At 37.2% G+C, this 24,476-nt stretch overlaps 1 protein-coding gene and 1 long non-coding RNA gene across 52 annotated transcripts in view; one reads left to right on the forward strand and one right to left on the reverse strand.

Moving 5' to 3' along the window:
* LOC132711434 (uncharacterized) overlaps positions 1-5,850 on the reverse strand; it is a 140,432-nt gene extending 134,582 nt beyond the window's left edge. For both annotated transcript variants that reach the window (XR_015732761.1, XR_015732760.1), the window contains exon 1: positions 5,239-5,850. This is a non-coding gene — a long non-coding RNA (uncharacterized LOC132711434). The remainder of the gene's footprint in view (positions 1-5,238) is intronic.
* Positions 5,851-5,857: 7 nt separating this feature from the next.
* ADGRL3 (adhesion G protein-coupled receptor L3) overlaps positions 5,858-24,476 on the forward strand; it is a 624,693-nt gene continuing 606,074 nt past the window's right edge. For all 50 annotated transcript variants that reach the window (XR_015732755.1, XR_015732756.1, XR_015732757.1 and 47 more), the window contains exon 1: positions 5,858-5,977. The gene's annotated coding sequence lies outside the window, so the exon portion shown is untranslated. The remainder of the gene's footprint in view (positions 5,978-24,476) is intronic.

Consider the following 24,476-nt stretch of genomic DNA (forward strand, 5'->3'; position numbering starts at 1 on the left):
GCTGACTGTTCCCTTGAAGCAATGAACAGCAAGGAGAAATACACATATTATTAGATGTGATATGGACTACAGTAGAAAAAAAGATGTGTGTTTTTGTTAGGTTAGGAGGAAAAGAGAATGCAAAGTCCCAAAGACACTGGAAATTCCTTGGAGTGGCCATCCCTGGTTTTGCTTTAACTTTTCCTTGGGAAAAGCGAAATATAAGTAAAAATAATTAACATGGAATCACCTTTTCTAAGTGTCACAAGCACTTTGAAGAAATTGTTTTATATTAATTCAGTTTATGTTTGTTTGTGTGACTACCATGCCTGAGAATAAGAATCTACATAATTGACTCTGGAGGAGGAAGATATCCAGTGCAAAACTGTGTGCCCTATTCCTAAATCCTGGAACCGGTCCAGAAGGATACCATGATTAATGATATTGAAAACTGTTGAAAGATCAGGGAGAACCAGGATGGCCATCCTCACTCCTGCAGGTGGTTATTCACAAGCACAAACAATGTTGTTTTAGTCAATAGAATCAAACTCAGTCCAAATAACAAGACCAGACTGCTCAACTTCATGGCACCTACATTAAGGCCAGAGTTCAATGAGAAGAGAATCCCAGTGACTTTATCCAACAGATGCCGAATATACTCCATAGTAGAACAGTAAATGAGCCTCCAGCTACTGCCTCTTCCCAAGAAGGGATCAGCTTCATAAAAACTGGGTTGCTGGACAACTCTTTACAGACACAATACAGGTGTAAAAGTATTAGCATTTTGCCACCCTTACTACTATGAAGTAGGCCTTTTTAGTGGCTCTAGCTCAAATTAGGCTGGGTCATCCCCTATCAAGCTCCAATGGGGCTCTGTGCATCTCTTGATCTGTCTTATCTCTCTGAGAGCCACTATAAATTGAGGGAACTCCAGGATCTATAAGAAAATACTTCATCCAATCTAAGGTCTCCATCATTCTTTCCAAGCATTGACCAAAACAAATGTTTGTACTGTGTACTAAACCTTCAGGAACGACGTCAATCTGAATCCCATTCAGGTCCATCAGATGCCTGGGATGGACATAGGAAACAGGTCTTGCCTCCCTTCCACAGACAGCAAGCAGCTCAGACACATTCCAAGGCAATCAAAAAGGAGTTTTTAAAAAACATTTTTTTTATTGCATAAATACTTTGAGAGATTATTTGAACAGAAATTGCACAAGAATGAAGATACAAAAAGCAAAGTAGGAAATAAGTCAGTATTAATCAAGTATATAAGTAAAAACATCATGAAGAAGACTTTTGGTAACCCATTTTCCCTTATATCATTTATTTCCCCAACTGCTAATCCCTCTTTAAATATTTCTATTGTACTTTGAATGTTAAACATTGGAGGTTATTGCTAGTATCTATTCAAATCACTTTATCTATTGTTTTTTTATTGGTCTCTTAACTTTTCTCCCCAAACAGTATTCCAAATATCTGAATTGGCTGTGCTGTGTTAATGTATCATATATGAAGGAGCGATTCTTGCTTGAATTTACTTAAGCTTCTATATACTGTCAGTTTTGCTACTTCTCAATACTTTGATCTCCCAGTTCTGAATCACTGGCAAAGTTTAATTTTTTCAGTGATGTGCAAATCTGTTCTTGTAGCTATCAGCATATATCTTAGTAGATTCTGATACTTATCATTTGTTTTCTGGAATTATTCATAATAGAAAAATATTATTATTCTATTATTATAGAAGCTTTTGAGCACCATTTTTGATAAAATGTTCCTTCTTTGTTGTAGCATTTGTTGTTATATGATTTGGCTATATTGGTGGTGTTAGGCACCATTTGTAAAACATTTTATACCAATTTTCCTTCAAATTAAAGCTTGGAGTAAAAGTTATTAATTTTCTTTCACAGTTTTCCCTATTATTTTACTGTGATTACTTCTTACAAATTTGGCGTCCATTTTATCATCTAACTGTAAAATTTTTGATTTGTTCCATTTTCCTATCATATTTTAATAACACTTTATATATACAGTATATCCCAGTAGATGATCTTGGTTGTTTTTTTTTAAGTGTTTGAAATTCTGTCATCTTTCTCCAGATCCTTTTTTTCTTTTACTTGAGATCACTTTTTATTCTTCCAGCAATTTGTAAATAAATCTGCTATAGTAAATACTATAGAGAACTAGAGAACATTTTTATCTTCATTAGGCAGTACTTGCTGGGCTGGCAGCCTATTTCATGAGTCCAAACATACAATATGGACATATGTGATTAAAATCTAACTGTAGTAGTCCCTGAAGTAAAAAGCATTTGACAGTGATGCTAATGATGAGATTGCCAGATTCCTCCTATCCCTTCAAATTCTTTTTTTCTGTTGTTTCTTTATATCACAAATACCTATGAAGTCCAATAGTTAAACCAGTTCTATGACTGCTGCTCAGAGATTCATTCTATTGTCATAATAGACAATTTGCTCATTAATATAATTTAAAGGTGGGAAATGCAAGTCCACCAATTTATTTTGAATCTTGCAAAATTTTGAATTTTACTCAGTTTTCCCCCTACTGCATATATCTTTTATTAATTATTTCTGCAAGCTTTTGTCTATGACTGAAATTAGTGCCACTTGGAACGGGAAATCCATTTAAGGAAGAACATTAAGTTTTATGTAAGTCCTAGCCAAGAGTACTTTAATTTTTCCAAAGTTATCGGGATCTTATTTTATTCTCTCCCCCCCCAAATTTATGATTTTTAAAAAACAACAACAACAATGTGATCTGGCCATCTGGCTATGATATTCTTTCCCATCCCAGAACACACCCCTCCTTTCTTAACAGGGAAGCCAGTTCCAAGTGTGATCATAGTTACACACTGGGCCCTTGATGATTTGGGTCAGCTGAGACTGTGGCCATTAAAAATATCTTAAACCAGTGCTTATGTAGAAATGAGCATTTATTATGGGCCAATAAATTTACCATCAATTCATGCAAGGCAGATATTCTGTAAATATAAGCTGTAAAAATACTGCTTTTAGATTTTATATGTTATGTTTTACCGTGGCTGTTCACCGCCCTGAGTCCTGTTGGAGAAGGGCGCTATACAAATAAAATAAAATAAAATAAATAAATAAATAAAGAATTAGAGTCATTAAATGGATTTATTCTTGGATCTATCATTGCCATTGGTCACCAGGGCTCAGAAATCTGTTATTAGACCCTGCTGAAATGCCAAATATAACCCTATTTGGACTGAGATAGCCTAACAGTTACTATGTCCTCATTTAGAAAGCTGAAGTTTTATACAAAGCTCTATTCTCTCTAGATAGCACTCAGATTTAGCACAGTGATGATCCCTGTTGCCTATCTCTGAATTGTTCCAAATTATCTGAATTAAAGTGTAGTGCCTAGAACTGAATACAGTATTTGAGGTGAAGTCTACATAATCCTGTTTCAAATAGAATTATTGCTTCCCTTGATCTGGAAGCTCTGCTTCCATTGATATAGCATAAAATGGTATTTGGCTTTTTTGCATCTACAATACTGATCATGTTCAGTTTATAACCAACTACTATTGTAAGATTTATTTTATAAGTGATATTATCAGGACAGGTAACCCTACCTACAACATACCTAAGGCTATGATTTCTATTTTCTATGTTTCATTTTCTTATTTCCAGCATATTTCTCTAAATAAGCAAGATAATATTGAATTGTATTTCTGTCTGTTACAGAATTACCTATCCCATTCATTTATTTTCTGTGGAAAAAAATAGAATTGTAGGTTGAAATGCAATATTTGTGTATATAGGAAAATGCAAATCATAGAATAAGGCATGCCACAGATATTGTTATAATTTTGCTTTCAGATAACAAATGCAAAAACAATTGTATTGTACAGGCAGGTTACCAAATGCAAAGCTGCACCATGCTGTGTATTGTAAATTCCTCATTTTAAGTTCTTGACCTCCTGTTTTAAAGACAGTAGCTATCGCTTCTCGAAAACAATAGCTTATTTTCATAGGTGTTTTTTCCACAAAAGTCTCCCACTTTGTTTTTTGTCAAGTTTATAAAATCAATAGTAGATAGTGCAAACTGATACATTGTGGTTAATTGATCATACAGATATAAGAATATACATACATCCCAGTGTCTGTCTGTCTCACTTCAGTCAAAAGGCTAGCTATTCAATCCTTTTTCCAATCCAAATCCTTTTATTATCACTGATTATTTGATTCAGTAATCCTTCACCATGCCCACACAATAACCTGAATTATTTTGTAGTTTCCCCTTCCAATATTCATTATGAGAAGAATGGAAAAGGTAATATTCACACTGCTGAAGGAGAGAACCCAGTACGCTCTAAAGACTATATGCCAATGAATCCTTACAGGACCTACATTTCATTAATGTAAAACGTCTTCTGATAGTTGCATCCAGCAACAATTCTCAGAGAAAGGGCTATTATACTTATGTACAATACAGCAATACTGTAAAACCATACACTGAGAAGTTAAGATTATACAAAGCCTGGCTACAAAAGATCATTTTTATTTACTGCAGAGCTGCACCAGTTGTGCGAACAGAGAGAGGAATAGGGGGAAGCAAATAGAGTTGTACATGTGAAATGTTAGCACCCCCCCCCTTTTTTTTTTTACAAATGACTTTATACCCAACCTATTAGCCTGCCCTCACTTCTCAGCCTGATCTGAGTCATAGCACTGGTGCTGCTGCAATTTTTTTGTGTTGTTTACTCTGAGGAGGTGTGTGGGAGAGTAAGAGGTAACAATTCAGGGGAAAAAACATTGGCAAGGATAGGCATGCCTGTGATTCAGGCTAGTCCCTGATGCAGGAAGAAAATGGTCTTATGGAAAGCAGGAAAAATCTGTGTATGCGGGTGGGATGGGGAGGGGGCGAGAGAGAGAGAGAAGATATCGAAGAGGAGCATTCTTTTTAACTGGAAATGAAACGGCAGCTCTTTCATGCAATGCCTACAGAGAATGCTAATGTGGGAATATTCCAAGACCTGAAGGCATCAAAAAGAAATGACCAAAGAGGACTTGGAATTACAGAGCTGGGGAAAGAACTCGTAAATGTTGAAGACGAGAGGTGGAAAAGAAAGAAATACAGCTTGCAATTTCCTCCTAACGTACTTGACAGTAAGAAAAGCAAAGGAGATAAACCGTCCAACAGAGCCGGGGATCTATCGCCACTACTGCCCGAGAAACCAAAGTCGGACGGAGCACGTTGCGTTTTTACCTCCTCACCCCTTCCCCGGCTCACTCGAGGGCGCCAAGCTGTAGGTGGAGCTCGCAACTCCAGTGAATCCAGATCCAGGTTTTCCCAGCGCGCCTCTCTCTTCTTTCTCCCTCTCCTCCTCCCACTCTTGCTCGGCTCTGTGGGGCTTCGGTCCGGGGGCTAAGAGCGGCGTTCATTGGGGAGAGGTGCTGCCTTCCTCCATTTCCATCCCTCCAGGCATCGTAGTCTTGGCCGTCGGCCCACAGCACTTCCGGGGTCTCACTTGTCCTTCGCTACTGTTCCTGGGGCCAGGACACCGGCGGGAGCGTCGCTTGGCCCGTCGCTTAGGGCTCCCTTAGACCCTCGCCCAGCTCTCGCTCGCTCGCTCGCTCTCTCTCTCCGGGGGGGGAGGGGAAGGGGCGACGCCAGCCCGGGCTCTGGTTGGAGAAGAGCGAGCAGGGCAGGGGCCGCTGGAGAGGAGCCCACCGGCGGCGGGGATGGCGGTGACCGGGGGCTCGCCGTGCCTGGACAGGTGGCGGCGGCGGCGCTGCAGCGGCTCTTCTGAGCACTGAGTGGAGCGCAGCCGCAGCGGTGGGGGGCGCGCGCGCGCGCGCTAGGGCGCAAGGCTGGCCGTCGCGGCGAGCGAGGCGGAGGGAGCGAAGGAGTACAGCACGGCCCGCCGTGCGGGCGGCCTCTCCCTGGATTCTGGCTCGGGCGGGCGCGGCGGTGCGGGACTCGCTCCTCTGGACCCTGCGGAAAGGTAACCCAGATCGCCCCTCCTTTTTCTTTGAGCTTTTCTGTCGGTGCCGCCGCCGGTCCCTCCCTCCCTCCCTGCTGCGTCTCTCCCGTGGGGACTGGCGGTGTTGTGTTCCGTCTTCTTGGGCGTGAAAGGTTCGAGAGTCTCCTTCTCGGCGAGAAGCGGTGCCGGGCATGTGCCAGGAGGCTCCCCGGAAAATGGCCCGTAGATGGGCGTTTGGATGCCATCCACGGCAGCAGCGCTGAGAGAGGAGGGGGAGCGAGACGAGGGACAGTGCTTTGTACTGGGCTGAGCAATGATGCCCCTCTTCCGCTGCAGCAATCCGATCCTAGCTGGCGGCAGGTAACGGCAGTCCCCTTTCTCCGGGAAGGGGTTGCGTGCATGAACGGGAGGAGGTCAGCTACACAGCTCTGCGGCGGAGCTAATGTGCTAGGAAGCCAGGCGGTGATGCCATGAAAGGATGGCATCGCGCTTGCTTTCTTCCCTCCTCTCCTCTCCTTTCCTCTCCCCTCCTCTCCCCTCCCCTCCCCGCTCTGTTTGGGTCGCAGGTACGCTGAGACGCTCCATCTTTTAAAGGCGGGAGAGGCTGGAAGAGGGACTGGTATCTTTTGGCCCGGATAGCCTTTAAAAGGGAAGGGGGTAAGGAAAGATCGCCCGATAGACTCGAAGGGAAGGTGTGCTTCTCTCAGTTACTCAGTCATTGGATAGTTCTGGTGCCTGCTCCCCTTGATGGGTCTTTTGGAGACCGAAAACGGTCGATTTGGAGAGGAAATTTTCCCTTCCCTTCCTTCAGTGACTGTTAATGGAGCCTGCTTTACAGCGCCCCAAGTCTTGGCCCTACCTGGCGTTGTTCTCATTAACGGGCGGGAATTCAATGTCGCCAATAGCAACGGTTCAGCTTCTTCTTTTCAAGCCGCCATAAAAAATGCGGTGGCCCAGATGTTTAGTTTTTCTTCTCCAGTTGCAAAGATCGGGGATTCTCTATTTTATTTATTAGAATACATATGTGAGAATGTTACAGTATTTTGCTTTATGTGTGGATCTTCTATGCAGAAGTTACTGTTTATAAACCTTGAGAAGAAAGGGATTGGTGGAAGATAGATGAAAGCCTCTAGCTGTAATTGTCCAGGCACCCTTTTCCTACACTTTAATGAATGAAATAATACATTTGTTGTTCCTACCTTTCCTCCAGGAATTTAAGGCATAGTGCATTTTTCCTCATAATAGCAATGCTGTGAACCAGATTGAAGAGGGAGGGAGGGAGGGAGGGAGGGAGGGGGAGAGAGAGAGAGAGAGAGAGAGAGAGAGAGAGAGAGAAAGAAAGAAAGAAAGAAAGAAAGAAAGAAAGAAAGAAAGAAAGAAAGAAAAGAAAGGTCAACCTAACTCTGGGCGGACTTAAACCTAGGGAAGAGTAGCTCCTGTTTTTGCTCTCCATACTTCTATTTTTTATGCCATTAATTATCCAGGAGAGATGTCAACACAAGTATTCTACTTTTATTAGGACAAAAAAATATTCTATCAGGTGTGCCTATAAATTACACTATCTGCTTTCCCTATAAACGCTTTCTTCAGATTGAAATTAAAAAAGGAAGAATATTTTTCAGGGCCAAATTGGTGATTATAGAACAGAAGCAAACAATGCCTTTCAATTTCTCTTGTGTTTTTTAAAGGTAAATCAGCTGTCCTTACAATCTTGCATCTACTGTGTTACTATCACTGAGGTGATGCAACCTCTCTCTTGTGGCTTCAGCTGCTGCTGTTTTGTTGTTTGTCATGAGTGTTATTCCTTTTTTAGCTTAGCATACTCAAAGGAACTCTTATTTTGTTGCATCCTGTTAAAGTATAAAGTAAAAAGAAGATTGGTATTCACAACTGATCTACAGCTGTGCAGAGTGCCCTTTTTATGTATAGGCCTATCTACACATTAATTCAAACTAATTTTAAAAAAAATTGAAATTAAAGTATTTCATTTATGAGAATCTACAGGATTTCAGCAGATGTGATCAGAACAATAAATTGTGAAACTATGAGTAATTTTTGTATTACTTCAAATACAGTGGCCTGCAATCTCCTCAGACATATTGATATAAAGAAATTATTATTTTAATAGTTTCTTTACATTGTGATGTTTGTAACTTTGAAGGGTTACAAAGTAGCATTTATCTTCCAAGATAATTTGGTGATACATCCGGGCCTTCTGGAAGATGAGATTTGATCCATGTCCTTTGTTTTCTGACAGCCAGTATTTTAGTTTGCTTGTATATTCTATAGACCATGATGTCATCTGGAAAATGAACATCAACTTGTATTCTATTGCAATAAAGAACTAAGATGGAGCAATTTTAGTGCCCCCTTTGTGTGTACCGCCTTTGTCCTTGGGTTTGATTGTACAACAAATTATTTGGATGTAGCCTGGAATTTAAATATGTATATTGCCTCTAACCTGGACCTGTAACAAATAAATTTGGAATTAAAGTTTGCATTGGCTAAGGTGTAAAAAACAAACAAACAACCTGATAGTTACATCTCTATCTCTCTTTAGCCTGAAATGTGTGTATGAAAAACAACAGCAGAGTTGATTCCCCCTATTGGGAATTTGCAGCTATGATTGTTCAAGGGAGCCTTTTGGAGTGTAGAAAGGGAAAAATACATATGCTAACATACAGTTGAGACTACTCAGGATGTCCTTCATTCACTCATGTTTGTTACTTATTGACATATGATGGGATGAATCTCTACAGGAAAATGGGAGCTTCTGACAAAAGATTTGTGTTTTTTAAATCTAGCTCAACCTAGCAGTAATAATTTCCTTAGAAATGAAATAGCTTGCTGGTCACTGGAGACCAGCATTTTACCATGTAATCGATTCCTTTCTGATGGGAGAGATTATCTTAGTCTTCCCCAAATTCTTACTGGTTTTTTACTTCAAATATCTTCCTTAATTGGACTGAAACTAAGATGTAAATTGCCTAATCTTAGGAACTTTTTAGAATACTTCTGAATTCCTTAATGACCTATTTATATCCATTGCATGATAATGTTTGAAAGACTTCTTTTAATTATGCATATTTGGTACAATTTCTGCATATAGTTAATTTTAGTTGACATCTATGGGGAAAAACAATAGGTGTTTTATTTTTGCCAACAATGTTTTGCAGAGGTGACCAATTTTTGGCCCAGAATGGTCTGCACAGGCAATTTACAATGTACAAATTTACAGTAATATAAGAATTGAAAACATATGTGCGCATACATGTAAATTAAAAACAGGAGGAACATAGTCCTTTAAAGAAATAAAGTTATCATATTTTATATAGCTTAAAAGCCATGTGGAACAAAGTGCATGTTAGTAGTCAACCTAAAACCAAATGAAGAAGGTAGCATTCTAATCACATCAAAGATAAAGTCTTGTTTTATATTCCCACTCATCTAGTATGTTTTGGTGATGGGACAGCAAGAGGCTTTTCAGATATTCTGGCCCCAAATCACTTATAGGTAATAGCCAACAGGATGACTTCTGCCCAGAAGTTAGTTGGCAGTGGAACTGTTTGGACTGTGGCCAACCTGACTTACAAAGATCTTTCGTCTCATGAAGTCACATTATTTTGTTTCTCTGAAGCATCATGGCAGAGCCAATCTACTGGTAAGATTTGCATTGCTTTGAGATAAGAGTCTTTGGTCATCAAAACTAGAAGCCACTTTTGATGACCAAAGCAATGCTCCAAGACCACTTAATTCTGCTGGTTAAAAGCAAAGTGCTGTAGTGTTTCACATTTCACAAGGTCTTTAAAGGGGGAGGGGACTTCAATTGAAGTACTGTTTCAAAGTTCTGCACAGTTCTAGCAGCAGTCAGCATCATTGATACAAAACTAAAGTGGTTTATTCAATAATATACAGTAGATGCCAATCTGGCACAACATTTTGCATTAGTTCTAAATCCTGAACACTCCACAAATGGTTCCTCCCATATCAAGTGATTCCCCCACCCCCCATCATCCCCACCGTCATCATAGCTGAGCTAAGCTGCCAGGGAGCTTCTATCCAGTGGCCCCTTCTTATTCTTACCCAACTAGAGCCTGGCTTGTAATTGCCCCTCCTCTCTTCCCTGGATGAGAGGCAGCTGGGCTGACACTGACAAAGGAGGGTCTATGGAGTCCTAAGCAATGGGCAAGTAAGACAAGCCATGATTTTAGTTTTGGATTTTTATTGTCAGCTTTCTTTGCTCAATTTTAGATCATGTTTCATTAAAACTTACATTTTCCACAAATTGGCATTTCTGCAAGAAATAGGAAAATAAGCTACTTTGGCAAAGAAGATCTAGTCAGCAAAATTACTGTTGTTGCCCAAACACATGTGCAGGGATGAGAAACAAACGGTAGTGCACATGGCTGGGTCACAAATTTACGTCTCTGACTTTTTGCTTATTTTTCTCCCTTAGCTGCTCTTCTGATTATCTTCCTTTGTCAGTTGCCTCTCCCATTTCCAAATCAGAGAAGAGCTCATTGCTCTGTTCTGGTATGCCATCCATCTTCCAGGCCAATTAGAGTAGGTGGGTGGCAGAGTGGAAAAACAATAGCACATGCTCGTTATCTACTAGAATAGGAGTTGAGGTTTGTTGCCATGTGCTCACTTGCTTTTTTGCCCATCTGATCACTCAGTAGCAACCATGTCCTGGCTCACTATGCCACCCATCCTGGTGGTTCAGCTGCTTTCCTACATACAAGACATCATCCTCATGCGGAGAAATGAGGTAGTGACTTAGACATATTTGTGACTTAATGCTCTGTTTTGTTCAAGACAAACAATGCCTGAGTTACAGTATTAGGATTTTTGACAATGACATTTCCAGATTGTTTTTGCAGAAAAAGTTTCAGAATGGGGAAAAATTGAAAATCTGTCATCAGACACACATAATACAGAAATTAACATTCAAGCTTGTCAGTCCTGGAACTGGGAAAAAGACAGTGTGCAATAACATAACATTTCAAAGTATTTAAATCTTTTAAGCAAGAATCCATTCTGCCTTAAAGACTACCCGAAACAGCTGTGTTTTCTGTAGTGAATTTAAAATGCTCAAGTTATTTAATGTGCCTTAGTAATGCTTACAACAACCCTGAATGCTAATCTATTATACCTTTGTGGTATTATGTCTGTATCTGAGCCCTAGATAATGCTGTCTGCACTCCCCAAGTCAAAGAGCGTGAAGTTGATTCTTAAAATGTAAATGTGCAGTACATACAGAATCCTGGGCCTGTGATCTTTTAGAGTCTATTAATACTTCTAGTAATAAGATAAACATCACCACCACAATCACCACAGAATTAAATGGAAGGATTGGAAGGTTCCTTGGAAATTATTTAGTCCAATCCTTACACAGTTTAGGAATCCACTATGACATTTCCAAGAGATAACTATCCAACCTCACTTCAAGTAACAGAAAGTGTACTACTTTATTAGGCAGTCTGTTCCATTGTTGAATAGCTTTTATTATTAGGAAATGTTCATAATGTTCAGCCAAAATTTACTTTATAATTCAAAGTCATTGTTTTTTCTCCTGTCTTATGGAACAATTATGAAATATTTGGCTCCACCTTCTGTATGATACTCCTGAGATACTCAAAAACAATTATTATTATGTTTCCTGCCTTCTTTTTGTCCTGGCTAATTATGCCCACTGCTTTATCATAAGCATTTCCTTTTATTCTTTATCATCTGATTGGTCTCCTCTGGACAGGTTTTAGTTTGTCAATGTCCTTCCTAAAATGCAGTGCCCAGAAGTGGACATTATTCTATGTCTATTCTATGTCTGAATGATGTAGAATAAACAGGATTATTGCTTATCTTGAGGTTGGCATTAAACATTTGATGATGCAGTCCATGATTGCATTTGCATGTTTTTCAGCTGCATCACATTGTTGGCTCATGTTCAGCTTTTGATCTACCAAGACAATCAGATCTTTTTTTTTTTTAGGTACTCCTGCCCAGTATGGACACTCCTTTTCTTCGCTGATGTTTCTGGGCTTTCTACCGAAATGAAGTTATACTTGCATTTTTTGGGGGTTTTCCCATTGTTCCATGGTCAGGCTATTCTTGAATCAACATATTGTTCTATATTTGCTATTCCTTATTTTTTTGCATCATTTGCAAACTTAATAACTGTCCTTTCTAATTTTTCATTCAACTCATTTATAAATGGATTGCACAGTGCAGGGCTACATACTGTGCTCCTATTTCTCTTTAAGTAGTATCTTGAATCCCAGGATGACATAATTACTTTTCCCATTGCTTTTGTCTCTTCAACCAGCTCTTTCTAGTGGTTAGGATTAAATCAAGAAGAGGCAAACATCTTATTTCCTTTTTAACATCTTGGAAAAGTAATTGGTTAGCAAGATCAATTAATTAGTTAGCAAGAGAGCCAGTTGGGTCTAGTCATTAAGGCACCAGGCTAAAAACCGGAAGATTGTGAGTTCTAGTTCTGCCTTAAGTATGAAAGCCTGCTGGATAACTTTGGGACAGTCAAGAGAACTATGTCATCTGGGGGTTCAAGATATTACTGAAAGGAAAATAGGAGCATAGTTTGGGATCATGTACTGTGCAAATCATTTATAAATGAGCTTTCTCTCAGACTAACCCACCTCACATAGTTGTTGTGGCAAAAGTAGGAGAATTAGGTGTATTTGCCACTTTGAGTAATACAAGTTATAAAGGTAGAAAAATTAAACTCCTGAGGAATCTTGGAGTCTTGGCTAGTTTCCCAACAGATATCCAGATAGTTAAAATCTCCCTCTATAACTATATTTGTACTCCCTGAAGTTCTTTCTGATCCAGAAGATGATTGTCCAAATCATCTCCCCGGCTTGTCTACAGCACTACCCCACACAAAAAGATTGTTTTTGCTCTATTTTTATTCTTACTCCAAAGTTTGCAACTGGACTGCCACATTCAGGTTCCTCGATTAAAACATATGTGTACTTTCTTCACACATGTCTCCCATCTCTTCCTCCTCTCACTTTTGTATAGCCTATTCCTTTTCAGTACTCTTCAGTCATTGTGCTGCATGCATGGATTTCATCCCAATATATAATTCCATGCATGAATTTCATCCCAGTAATTCCTTCTAGATCCTGCTTTAAGATTTCTAATTAATTTTGGTTGTTCACTATGGTCTGCATGTATGTAGAGACTCTGGGATCTTTGGGTCATGCAGCTTAACACATTCTTCCTGTATTTACATGGATATTATTGCAGGCATTTATATTCTTTAAACTCCTCCCAAACTTGTTCTTACTACTAGACACAGTACTTTTTAAAGTTTGTCTTCTCCCATTTCCATAAGAATTTTAGTTTAATTCACCTTAAATCCCTCTAGATCAGATTGCAAGGGGCTTTTCAAAAATATTTTTCCTGATTCTCATTAGTTTACCTCATCTTTTGCCAGAAATTTCTCACCTATGAAATATGTCACATTTCTGTTTGCACCATTTACATAGCCAGTTAATCACTTCCAATATTCTTCTCTTTATGATCTATTATGCTCCCAGCTCCTTCACTTTCCTGCCCACCATTTAATAGTCATTGCAGTGCCTTCAAGGCTGATTCTGGTTGTGTCATTTGTTCCCACATAATCAGTAGTACAGGGGAATGATTAGTGAGCATATGAAATTTGAGGGAATCCCAAATAGCAATAGCACTTAAATTTATATACCACTTCACAATACTTTACAGCCCTCTCTTAGTAGTGTATGTATGCTCCAGAAAGTTTGCACACACATCTCTTGACAAGCTCCCCGGTTGCCAAACTCTGCTTCAGTTCTCAGTTCTCAAGAACTGAATAGGAAGTATCCAATCAACATCACTTGTTGCTTCCTCTTCTTCAAAACCAGTACAAGAATCTTTCACTCTGCAAAGTTGTCTTCCTCATTCACTATCTAATGGCAGCTGCTTTTCATCCAGGGATCCAGATGTGACATCAGTGAAGAAATTCTGGAATCTGTTGTGAAGTTCCAGAGAATAATAATTACTCTTGACAGGTGTGGGCAGTTTACAGTGATAATCATTGATAGATTAAATGGCCTAACATTTTCTACTTCTTCTGTAGTCACTGCGGTATAATGTTTAAGGTGCTAAGTTAGGAGTGGGAGATCAATTTTAATATGCTATGAGCAAAATAAGCTCATTGAATGACTTTGGGCTAGTTTCTCTCTCTCTCTTAGCTGAACCTATCTTAGTGGGTTCCTGTTGTAGGGACAAATGAGAGGAATGAGCACCATGTAAATTGCTTTGAATTCCCATACAAAGGATGGGATACAAAACAACTAAGCATCGTTTGCATTTATATCCTATTATTCTGTTTTAGAAAATCTATTTCACGAAATGTTGCATTTTCTCTGTGATACACCCATCTATGTAGAGTATATATCCACCCATCTGTAAATTTAGTTTCTGTATTTAAATTAAAACATATAACTATGCTTAATAACGTGACCTGTTATTTGGATAAATTTTGCATTATGGATAGAATATAGATGAAAAACTTAGTTCTATATGATATTAATGAAAGTTGTGATCGAAACAAGCTCAGTTATGAAGTCTGGCAAATATTAAATATATTTGAAAATATTTACATATTAAATGAATTCATTTCTTGAAAACTAGTAATATCAACAGGATGAAATGGTTAAAACTGATGTTTTAAATTATAAGTGAATAAAGATTTTAAGCAAAACACACGAATTGACATTATAGAGATTCTGATGCATACTTCTTTACATATTTCCATCAGAACTGCAACTACCAGTGTTTTTAAAGAAAAAGTATTTAGCTAAGATGATACTCTCCCCTCCCTTAGAATAGGAATTCTTAAAATACCTTTTTTACTCTAGTACTTTAAAAATTCTGCAGATGTAAAGTGCCATATTTAAGAAGGTTTCTGCCCCCTCTGAATATAACCCCCCCCCACACACACATATAACTTATTTTTTTAGAATTTCTGTTTTTATATCTGAAAATGTTATGGAGACATACTTAATTTATCAATTTGTTTAACAGAATAACAGCCTTACTTTCTATGAGTGGCTATAGTGTAGCAGTTAATTTTCAATTTTGGTTTGAAGGATCACAAGCAAACTTGTTTTAAATTACCTTCATATTATTTGCAAAATTCCCGTTTGAATCCTGCCTGCTTCTCATCAGTTGCATGAAAATAAGTATATGTTTTATTATTATTTTTATATGACAGTACATTATTGTTTATAGTTGAGGTGATGTGGTAAAATGCAGTAATTCTGGATTGATATACTATATATAGAATGATGAACACACTGCTATTTTCATTTACTGTTATTTGCAACTTTATAATTTCTTCTCAGGTTCTGAGTTGCTACTAGAAATCAAGACTTTTATATGACATAGATTTGAGAATGGCCTGATAGAACTGGGTTATCTCTTGCATGACCTCCCCATTAGCTTCTGTTCCAAGAAGCTATACCTGCTTTAAGAGCCCTGGGCAGGCTGTGTTTCAGTCAACTGCAAAAATGCATTTTTGTTAGCTGATTCAATATTTAAGATTGTCATGAAGCTTTTTTTTTCCAGTGCAGTTGGTTATAGTAACAAAGGGAAGAGCTTTCTCTGTTGTGTCACCAACATCATGATCATTTTCAGTTGGGTGGTATGATAATACTGTTCTGTTGTATGTGCTATCTGCTGTACTTGATGATAATTATGGTGATTAGAGGAGTTGTATTTCCTACTTTTGTATACTGTCCTTATAAGTGCAAAGAAAATAGTTAAAATGGTTAAGATGTTTAAATGATACACCGTAGGTGGAAAGAAGAATTTTTACCCCATACCAAGTGCTTTATTTCAAAGATGAAAATAAGTGTGCGTGGTTGTAAGAGAAGTGGAGGTTCTTGGTGATCATTCAGCATTGAACCAATTGCCCTGAAGTCCTGGTGGTTAATGCTTTTGGTCAATTGGATGAATCTAAAATTTGGCTTCACATTCCAAAGGTAAATGGACACCCTGCAAATTTATCAAATGCTTGCCTGTTCTTGGTTATGTGTATATGACTTTATGGCCATCATTGAGAGACTGGTTAATTGTCAAGTGTATGATATGGGTGTGGTTTGCTTTTGTTTCACGCCCAGTATATTTATTTCTCCATTCCTCTGTAAGGTTCACTTCACTGGAAAGCTTTTGGAATATATTTTTTGATTTTAGTGTTACTTATTTTGTCTTACAGTATGACAGTTTCAGTAGGTGGCAAAACCTGGCCAGCCCTTCCTACCTCCTACCCCTTCATTCCAATTATACCTTGCTAAATTTAAAACAATTTTTGGACTCTTATCTGTACTTGGGGAACCATGCTGAAGTAGACTAGAAGTCAAGACTTATTCTGGAAAGAGGAAAGGCAAACAATTTCCATGCGGTTGCCAAGAAAATTGCATAGATATGTCCATCTATTAACTATGGTATTAAATTTTTTTTAAAAAAAATGTATATGAAAAATGTGAGGATAAACACATGGAAAACTGATACTATCTAATTCAGTGATAGCTTAGCAAGTTTAACTAATTGATAAATATTGTTTATGCAAAATTAGAAACCGTATTTTAAATTTGTAACTTGCATCATATCTAAATGAATACATGATAATTGCCAGTGATTCATTTCTGTAAAGTGTTCCAGTGGAGAGGAAGTTTGAAAAAAGGGCAACAGAAATGAAGTTTTGGTAGCCGAAAGCATACTTTTAATTATAATTTATGAAGAGAAAAAAAATGGAACAACTGGAATTTCAGATGTTCTCATAATGTGAAGTTCTGGTTTTTGTAAAGTTATATTCTTGAAAGACAAATGTGTTTAAATATATATATATATATATATATATTGCTATAGGCTACCTTGGGATTTTATCATTAAATGTTAGGAAATTATTATAAAATACTTTTGTATTATAAAATATAATTTTCTTTGTTGCCTCTTATTGTATGGATGTCTTATGAAAAGCACATTTCAGTGCATGGAGCTTTGGAACAGAAATTACTCTGATGTATTAAAGGACTCCGAGAGTGTTACAGTATAGAATAGAATACAATACAGAATAGAATAGAAATGTTGCATTGATTTCCCTTCATTGCTTTATATAGGCTTCGACTGTTGTCTCAGTGATTTGCAGTATGTATCCCTGTTCCACAGTCTTTCAGGCTATGGCCTGAGGTTTAAGAACGGACAGATTGGCCTGAGGTTTAGGAACGAAACGGGAAATTGTCGCCCAGTTTCACTGTTCTGCATGGGTGGGTATCCTGAATGCTAAAACGCATTCCATTGATAATTCACCCTGTGAGGAGCCTTTTCAATGGCTCCCTGTTTTCCCCCTTTTCCAGCTCTCAAAAGCTATTTTAAAAGGTGCCCCTCCCCCTGACTTTCTGAATAGATTCCATTGCTGTGTAGAAGGGGAAGGGTTTTCAAAGACCATGTTAACTTCTTCTTTTTCTTCTTCCTTTAAAATCAGTATCTTGTCAGCGATTGTATTATTTACGCTTTGTCAATTCAAAGTGATTCATGTTTTTCTCATATCCATCAGAGGATATTTTCCACCAAATGGTATTAATTGTAAAGATTTCTTGTATCGACTCATTCACTAAATTAACTGTGTGTGTGTGTGTGTGTGTGTGTGTGTGTGTGTGTGTGTTTTAACGGATTAATCCAGTCATGGCCATGGTCTGTTAGCATGTAGTATTCTGTCAAAGTGACAAGAGTTGATAATCACTATTAAAAGCCAGAATCGTAATTGAGGCCTCATACCAGTCCTGGTGGCTTCTTGCTCCTCAAGGTGATTCCTGAAAGCAATATTTTCAGCAGCAAATAGCAGACAGGGAGAAAATAATTCATGCAGGACCCTTATTTGGAATGGGAGCACATTTTGCATTGGGGCCCCTGGACACTGTTGTATCAAAAAAAATAAACCCAGCCACAATTTAGCATGATGGTTCAATGGGTTTCTACATAACAGGTTAATTCTAGCAATTTTATTCCACAATAATAATTTCAGAATGACATAATTCCAAAGACGTGAATAGGACTGCAGCTTCAGTTTGGTAAGTGAATTTAAGCTTATCTACATACAATGTTTTACCTTAAGTAGAATAGTAACACTTCTTTAATTATGAAAGCGCTTTTGCTGTGAGAGACATTGAAGAATAAATCAAAGGTTCATTGTATGCAATTCAGACATTATTTCTTCATATACTTATGACTGAACTGATGATGCTATCTAATTTGGGTAATGAAACATCTGCAAGAAAACAACAAAGCTCAGAGACCACCAAAGGCTCCTAATATACTTATGGCATTGCGCCCCTGCCCGGCCCTCACTACTGTTGCCTTTCCATGTCAGACTGAAATAATTTTACTAATAGCCTCTAAGACTATTCTTAGTATTAACACTTCTAAAATCTACGCCCTGTTTCAATAGGCAATAGGTACCATGAAGTACATATAGATAGGTAGATACAATCAAGTTGAGTGCAATGTCTACATTTCCACCTGTCTCTACTAACAATTCAGAGCTCTTTCAAAGACATCCCAGTGCTCTTTGAGATCTTGTCCAGCTACTTGTTGTATTGTCTTTCTCCAGCTTTTCTCAGTTGTTCCAGAGATAGGACAAGGTGACATCTATGGTCACCATGGGCATTTTTAAAACTCTTTGTATTTGAGTGAGGTTGTGGCTGCTGATGGAAACAAATGAGCAGTAAGGGGAAAATGTTTTGTACATTAGACATTGTCCCACTCTTCTGTGCAGTACATCAAAAATATATTTAAGTTATATTTAAGACTAGAGAGCCTATTTTTTAATTCACAACCGAAATCACCAATGCTTTTTTTTTTTTACAAAAAAATTAGAGCTTTTTTCTCTATTTTTATTGCGTTGAAATGATTTTTTTTTTAAAAAAAAAATTTAAGATTTGATTTAAAAAAAACCCTCTGGTCAGTATGTAACTTGTTTTTTTTATGAAAAGAAAGCCAATCTTACTTTTTAAAAGGTTTTTGTCAGCTTTTTTAAATACAAATATGGCACATAACTAGCTGTAGGCTTCAGTTTTAGACAAAACAAATGTAGGTCTAAACTTGTTTTATAATCTACAAATCATCCCAAACCCCAGTTGAGTTTCTACACCTTTATTTTTTGTAGAGTTTATGATTTTCAGCTGTGGGATTAAAATAATCTGATCCATAGGACTGAATTTTACTGTGTCCTCTTGCTTTCAGCCTTGACTTTTCTGTGCTATGGGATTCGAAAGACTGCTGTGTATGTTTAAGGAGATCTTTATTTTGGTCCATATACCACTTGTGAAGTTTCATCACAATTAAAAACTTTCTTTGCCCCCAATACAATAAATAATTGTATTAGCAGCAACATCAGTGACTAATAAACTCTTTATGCTAGTCAGCTGGAACTCTTATCAGAGGTAGCCAGGAACTTTCTCTGGTTTCATAAATTTAATTATATTTCCTACTTTATGAAGAAATATAGTACATTGGTGATCTGAACCTATCATAATTGGGGAAGTTTTACTTTGTGTGTGGGAAGTCTGTCTCAATATCTGATGACAGTATTTTCAGAAACTAATATCTTACTAGGTTTGTCATCCATTCCCATTCTCATTATCGGGTGCAGTGTAGTCACAAAGCTGTTTCAGAAGTTGTAATTATGTAATAAATTGATAGTTAAGACCAGATGTCTATCTAGCTCAAGACAAGCACAGGAATGCATTTAAGGGTAAAAATAATTTGGCTTTCTCCTTTAAGGATTAAGTTAAGTTTCTTTTTATAGGAGTTTTAGCCAATAATGTATTGGATAATACATTAGTATTGGTATGAGAGGCTGCTGAAGTCAAAGTTAATAATGTAATTGTATCTCTGTTAAAATGAAATAAAACCCACCTCTTCTTCCGTCTACCTGATAATTTATTGATAATGCAACAGAGATATATTGAAAGACCACTTAAAAGAAGGTTTAAATTAGTTTCAAACTATGCTATAACGTTTATTGGTGCCTGTTCTCAAATAGTAATAATATAAATTATACATTTGAACACTTTGACTATTAAAGAATGGCATGCATATCATTTCAACATGCAGAAGAAAGAAAACCATATTCATATTGGGAAAGATGAAGATAACATTTTTATTTAGTACTATAAGATAAGCTCACATATAAATTGCAAGCTATTTTGGACCTGGAATGTAATTGTGATTTCTATGAGAGAAAAAGCAGTGATATAGAAAGGAATTCAAATATTGATTTATGTCCTCCTCTAGATATATGATTAACTAAACAATATACAGAAGTTGAAAACAAATGTATGTTTATTCTGGAAATTCCATAGTTGATCCATTTAAAATTATTAGTGCTAAATATTGTAGCCCATTTAAGCACCATTTTTCCTGTCTTTTTGTAGTTATTGGCATGTAGAAGTGGAATTTATCATGTGGAATCTCCCGTTAAAAACCATTTCAATTCTCATCCTTTGCAAATTAGACAAAACTTGTATATAGTTGCAAGGGGACTTTTAAGATTTTGTTTAAAAAGAGTTTTAAAATCCTTCAGATATTAGAACTACGCAAGTTACATTTAAAATTACAAATTCAAACATAATGTAAGGACATAAATTATAAAGAAAAATGTTGTAATTTATTAAGAGATGACATACAGGTAGTCCTCTACTTCTGACCATTTGTTTAGCGGCACTGAACAAAGGGAGTTATGACCCATGCCCAAAGTTATGGCTGTTGCAGCACCCAGCAGTCACGTGATAAAAATTCAGATGCTTGTCAGTGTGTCCGTCCCAGGGACACTGCAACTTAACCCTATCTACCTATCCAGCCAGGGCCTTTAGTACTCTCAGCCATTGCCACTGTCTCTGACCTTGACTTCAGCCCTGGAAACATTGCTGCCGCTGAGAAATGCTGCATTGTGCTGTCCTCCAAGGCATGTAGGCCTTGGGGAACGGCAATTGCTCCTGCCACCCAGCATCCCCCTAAAATCTGCTATATGCTGCTTAACTTTAGGTGTTTTTCTTCTGGTGTTGGGAGACCTGTATGGCCCTTCCAAGTCAGTTCCCGGTTGTACCAGTCCTTCTTTCAAAAAGGTGCCAAATTTGAAGGTCTTTAGAAGTCTAAACATGTATTATGTACAATCTGGGTTTTTATTTGCTTACTTTTATGTCTAGCATATAAAACTGAAAAGTATAATTATCAATTTACAGCTTGAACTTGAAATTATTACAAGCAAGCAAACAAATAAATGTTCTATTACAAATAAAACTATACACTTGTGAACTCTAAGGGTAATAGCAACTATTTTTACCAGTTTAAGAAAAGGGTGAAGACAAAACATTGACATTGGAATTAGAAGAAATCTTCAGCACAAAACATTAGGAAATTCAGACACGAACAGAAAGAACGTATGGATTCCTTTAATTTCAGAAAAGCCATTGCTGCTGCCTTACATAGTTTTTTCCACTCAGTCCTGGTAAATGGACTTCCAACATACCAGTTGATCCAGGATTCCTAGACTTTTGCAATGGAGACCTAGTTCATGATGCAATTTGAGCACTTCTGATTCACATGATAATTCAGTTGCTAATACAGCAAAGTCTACAAAGAAATTTGGGTGATTGAAGATTAGATGGAAACCAGTTTATATATTGCGAAATTAGAAGAGAATTTCTATGCGGGTACTGGTTTACTCATCCTCCATATATGAATACAAGGAGTATGTTCTTCTTAAGGAAACCCACAAGTTCCTTGATAGATTCCTTGATAGAGAACCCTACTGTGAAAGTGGACAGGGAAGCTATCATTAAAAAGATTCAAAAGTTTCACATTCAAAACAGGGTAAACTCAAAATGTTCTAAAGGTTGAAATAGCTCTTTTTAGGTTTGAAAGAAATTGCTCTGATCTCCCTCTTGTTTGAGAAAAACATTTTGCACATCCGTAACAATCAATGCCTTTGATTTCTATCAATGTTGGATAGCAATAGTAAACTGGTTTCATTTTAGACATATTTTTCTACATAGATGCTAGTTTTTTCCCCCTAATGCATTGCTGGGTTCTCCCATTTGCTTTATACTCCAATTCCAACCACTAAAGGTTTCATTGCATTTCTTCATCTCTATGAAAGACTTTTTCTTTGCCTTTTGTTTCTTCATATTGTTCTTATATGATGATTTTTTAAAACACTTTTACCTGTGCCACATCAATTCTAGCTGTTCTAGTAATTCAGTTCTAGGTAAATAATTATTCTATTTAATCTGTTTATGCAGCCACATAGGAGAAGAGAAAAAAAGGAAAAAAACCTCTACCATTAAGAAGGATAGCTGTAAGCTATCTTATGCATACATTTTATGGACCATGTTTCCTGCCAATTTTCTAAACTGGCTATTTGAAAGATGATGTGTTATCCTGGTTGTCTGTTTAAAATGATGACTTGGCAGTTTGGAAGATATTTGTGTGAAACCGGAGTTCTAAGTAACACGGTAACTCCCACTGATCTCTTATAAAGGACTCATTGGACAATAGCAATAGTAATCTTTTTTTCCCCCAAAAATTTCACTCCTGTACCTAAGTATATTACAAGATACGCTATGCAAACTACAATATCTCATATGCAAATTAAAATACAAGATACAGTTAAAGTGGAATTACTGCTCAATACAACAACATAATGGCAAACGTAGTTTCATTAGCTAGAACCTAATTGCTGCAATAACCACCACTAGATATAATATATTCTTAATAAGCAAATAAAAATCAACCATCAACGCAATTTACATAAGCCATTTCAAAGTTCTGCTCACCACTACCTTCCACAAAATAATAAAACACAATCCAGTGATACTGTTATAGCACTGCAAAGAAATGGCAGTCCTTCCACTAGCATGAGTGTGAAATAACACTGTTTTAGCCCCTTTTCATATTTTATTAATTCAGGGTTTAATGAAAGGCTCAAAAGCAATCAATTCCAGAAGTCCATTATAAGATGCATAAAAGCCCAAAATTAAGGTGTTGCGGTCATAATGAATAGAATCATCACAGGCTCCAGGCTGAGTTACTTATCCAGGCATAAAGGAGTTCTAAAATATGGAGATGCATAGGAGGCTAAATAGATAACATGATTGAATTGGAAGCTCTTGTAGTACTGTTTTGTATTTAAATCATCAGGAAAAAGAGGGAAGTCAGAAATACAACCATAAATGAAATAATAAATCAACTGTTCCACAGTTTTAGAGAATATATTTGGTACCTCAAACTAGTAATTCCTTTTTTAAAAATTCAAATTATACTTTTAAGTTAATATACTTCACTCATTGTGAAGCCATTGTGTATCAGAACTCTCATGTCCCTGACAATTGTAGATGTCGAGAGAAACCAAAAGCAGGAGTAGAGAAGGAGAGGGACTATAGCCATGATAAAAACAATAATCACTGCTTTTCTTTTAATTATTTCTTTCTACCCATATTGAGTTTAAAGCATTGGATAACATTCAAGTCAAGATCCCTACAAAATGTTTCAGACTGTTGTAATCTAAAATGAGAATTTGAGTATGGCTGGGTGCATTATGGGAAGAAAGAATCACCTTGAGGAATAGGAAGAAGAGATTCAACCAAGAGAATGTTAGAAAAAAGAAATCTGAGCCCAGACCAGAACTGCACTGGAGAAAGCATCTCTGGCAAGACTCTCCCTAGGTCTCTTGAAGATAAAGGGAGGGATGGGTAAGTGCATTCGGACTTGCAGGATTCTCTTAGTGTAACCTTATAGTAAAAAGTAATATTAGCGTGCATAACTTTTGGCATCCTAGTCTGGTCTATCTTGAAGGTCTGATAGGATGTTATTGGCATAAATATATAACTGAAAAGGTAAATTAAAGGTTAAAGAAGAGAGAGTAAATGGAAACGGCTCCAGATCCTGAGGAACAACAGGTAATAAAGGAAAAACACAAGAGACAAAGACACTTCGGTATAAAAGTAATGAGTGACCTGAAAGATAAGATTAAAACTAGAAAATTATGGGGTAGGTGATACTAAGCAGAATACCAACATTTTAGATGTCAAAACATCTAAAAGAACACCCACAGATTATGTTTGATTGGCATTGACTGCCAAAAGATGATATAAAATATGGGTAACGGAAGACTCTTTTGAGAGTCTCATTTTGAAACCACCTTAAAAGGAACCTGGAAGATTATTGTCAGAAAGATGAATAAGAAATTTAGAAAGACCAATTCTCAGGAGATTAACAAAAAGAAAAAGAAAAGAGAAAGAAAAATAGAACATTGAATGAAAATTTTAAACATATAGAAGGTTTCTTTTTTAAAGGAGTGGTTGAAGAAAAGCCTGCTTTAGAAAATCTGGAATGGTTTCTTTCTGTAATGAACAAAATCATCAACTCAGAAAAGAACTATAAGTGAAGAATAAATTATATAAAAATTAAGGACATGCAC

The sequence above is a fragment of the Pantherophis guttatus genome, chromosome 2 (genome assembly GCF_059756535.1).
Source record: "Pantherophis guttatus breed Tessera chromosome 2, ASM5975653v1, whole genome shotgun sequence".
NCBI lineage: Eukaryota > Metazoa > Chordata > Lepidosauria > Squamata > Colubridae > Pantherophis > Pantherophis guttatus.